Consider the following 3,520-nt stretch of genomic DNA (forward strand, 5'->3'; position numbering starts at 1 on the left):
AATTATAGTTATACCGAATCTCCTACACACAATACCAAGGTTACCAACTTTGCTCAGCTGACCGGAGTGAGACGTTCAATTCCCGTAAGATTTCTTTGCGCCAGCCTGAGAGTCTGAAAACACGTCACACCAGATGCATGAGAGATGGAAACCTGGGATATTCAGTCGAATCAGAGCAAATATGATGCTAAGTTAGTACTAAGTTAAAATATGTTCCGGACTTGTAACATGCACCCATGATTTGGAACAGACAGCAGGCTGTCTCTGGCCACGCCCCCTACACTCGGTCCGGCCCCTGGCTTTTCCTGAATTCTGATTTCTTTAGATAAACATTGACTTCATTGATATTGTTATTGATTTATCGACAGACCATCATACGTTTTAGACGTTATAATAACAACACTCTATTGATCCCCAAAGAGAGAAATTCTCTCCTTGCCTGCCCCCTCTTACTGTCCATGATACACAAGCACATATGTAGAAAAACGTCAGCTTGGAAGCCAAGGCTGGACTTAACCTACTACTTAGGGCTCAACTGGAAACTGCCCCATGGCCGAGCGGTCTCAAGCCTCCCACGCAGCGTAAATGGCATTTCAAAGTAAGGTGTATTCTGTTCTCCGAAGTAAGGCGTGGGTTCGAATCCAACTTCCGACAAAAGTTCTTCAATCGCTACAGCAGAATTTGAGCAACTGCTTGGCTTTAATTGCTTTGTTTTATTTTTGCGTTTCAGGCAAAACTACATAACACTTAAAGACACTTCCGGCATGTAAAAGGAGAACGAAATTATAGTTATACCGAATCTCCTACACACAATACCAAGGTTACCAACTTTGCTCAGCTGACCGGAGTGAGACGTTCAATTCCCGTAAGATTTCTTTGCGCCAGCCTGAGAGTCTGAAAACACGTCACACCAGATGCATGAGAGATGGAAACCTGGGATATTCAGTCGAATCAGATCAAATATGATGCTAATTAAGTACTAAGTTAAAATATGTTCCGGACTTGTAACATGCACCCATGATTTGGAACAGTCAGCAGGCTGTCTCTGGCCACGCCCCCTACACTCGGTCCGGCCCCTGGCTTTTCCTGAATTCTGGTTTCTTTAGATAAACATTGACTTCATTGATATTGTTATTGATTTATCGACAGACCATCATACGTTTTAGACGTTATAATAACAACACTCTATTGATCCCCAAAGAGAGAGAAATTCTCTCCTTGCCTGCCCCCTCTTACTGTCCATGATACACGAGCACATATGTAGAAAAACGTCAGCTTGGAAGCCAAGGCTGGACTTAACCTACTCCTTAGGGTTCAACTGGAAACTGCCCCATGGCCGAGCGGTCTGAACCTTCGACGCAGCTTAAGGGCCTCCCTCAAGGCCCCCCAGACGTGTAACTATTTTGGGTTCGAACCAATTCGAGGTTGGGGCTTGAACCAATGACTGCTTACCCACACATCACCCCCGAGTATATAACTTTGTGGCCTGTTGATCTTGGGGGTACTTATTAGCATATTAGTATAGTCTTGAAATTATTATTTTTTCCTTACAGCGATATGAGAAGTTCACCAAGGCCTTGTATTATCTGGGTTTGAAGGTTGCTGGGGGGCTGGAGCTGGGGAGTGGGGGCTGCCTTGCATCTATACTTTCCAGGACAGGCTCTGGGCCCCTGTGATCCTGCATCGGACAAGTAGTACAGACAATAGGTGGATAGGTGGATGCCTGTATGTATAATATTGGGGTTCCCTGTGACCTCTGTTTGATATCCAATTCTTCATGATGGAAAGCTACCTTAGGATGTGATTATTCTGGAGAGAGATAAAGAGACAAACAGAGATATTGATGGAGAGAGACAGAGGCATGATTTAAACAGCGCTGTGCACATATGTGTTCCTATGAGTTTTGCTTGATAATTCAGTTTCCTTCCACGATGATGGTGAATTCAAGTGTCTATCAGAAATTTATATGAACCTGTTTCTTGTGTCAGCTGACTGAATACCTTTCTTACCTAGAAATCATCGTATGTTGCATGCATGGTCAGCATCTTCAGCAGCTACACGACATGTTAAATGTAAGGATGTACATTTAAGTCTGCAAATGTGAATGCTTTGTCAACATATTGGGTTGCAACTGACAATAATTCCTTCATGTTCAGGCTAATAGTTTTATACTTGCGGAATTTATTAAATTAAGGAATGACAGGTAGCCCACACTTTGTCCTTTGAGTCCCACCTTGGTATGTGTGGAGTTGGGATCTTCTCCCTCTTCTCCCTCTTTTCTCCAATGACTCTTAATTCTTCCCACAGTGCGAAAAATATATGTTTTGGTCAATTGAGGGGCAGACTAGAATAATGCCGGGACTGGGGAAGAAAGACTGGCTCTCATAAGACTGGCCCACCGGGAAAACTTACAAACTTCCAGATGGCCAGTCCGTGCCTGGGTAGATTGGTGTCTGCCATGGCATTCCACCCAGGATGTCCCGGCCTTGTGCGTCCTGGGACCTGCTCCAGGCTCTCCATCACGCTTTACTGAAATGGAGGCTACGGAAAACTGAGTTTATAAAATTACTCAGGCAAATACTCACGTAAGTTTGGTTCTGTTTATTTGCCCCTGACTTTTGACACTTCGCTTTTAATATAAACTGCTTTGCCATTTTGCAAAAAGCTTATCAATAGAAAATATTTTATTGTAAAATTTTACTTTAATATGAATATTTCACTTTCATCAAATTACTAAAGAATTAACACTTTTGGTTATGTTTCAGGGGGTGGCATGGTGGTGCAGTGGTTAGCACTGTTGCCTCACACCTCTGGGACCCGGGTTCGAGTCTCCGCCTGGGTCACATGTGTGTGGAGTTTGCATGTTCTCCCCATGTCGTCGTGGGGTTTCCTCCGGTTTCCCCCCACAGTCCAAAAAACATGCTGAGGCTAATTGTAGTTACTAAATTGCCCGCATGTGTGCGTGAATGTTGTGTGAATGTGCCCTGCGATGGGCTGGCACCCCATCCTGGGTTGTTCCCTTCCTCGTGCCCATTGCTTCCGGGATGGGCTCCAGACTCCCCGCGACCCAGTAGGATAAGCGGTTTGGAAGATGGATGGAATGTAAAAATAATGTAGGCCTACTGAGAAGGCCTACATCAAGAGCACCTGAATCACCCTAGCAAAATGAGTTTCAATGTGGAAAAAGTTTTTATTTGTGAAAGATCTTTAAATTGTAACGAATTAGGATTCAATTAAATTGTAGATTGTAATAGGATCCCAGTATCTAGCCGCAGCACATATCAAATTATAAACAATGTAGTATACCTGTAGGTTTCTATCTGGTTATTTTAAATAGGGGTTGTATCTTTAAATATTTTAGGCAATTGACCTTACATGCTACGGCATCTTCAGCTTGCTTTCGAAGGTCGACGGTATCTTAGACGTCATTGGAGAGAATTATGTGAAGCCCGCCCCAAATGGCGTAATTGCTTCACCATAGTACGCTCATTCCTCACGTGAACAGTCTGTCAAAGCGGCG

The sequence above is a fragment of the Brienomyrus brachyistius genome, chromosome 17 (genome assembly GCF_023856365.1).
Source record: "Brienomyrus brachyistius isolate T26 chromosome 17, BBRACH_0.4, whole genome shotgun sequence".
NCBI classification, from domain to species: Eukaryota; Metazoa; Chordata; class Actinopteri; order Osteoglossiformes; family Mormyridae; genus Brienomyrus; species Brienomyrus brachyistius.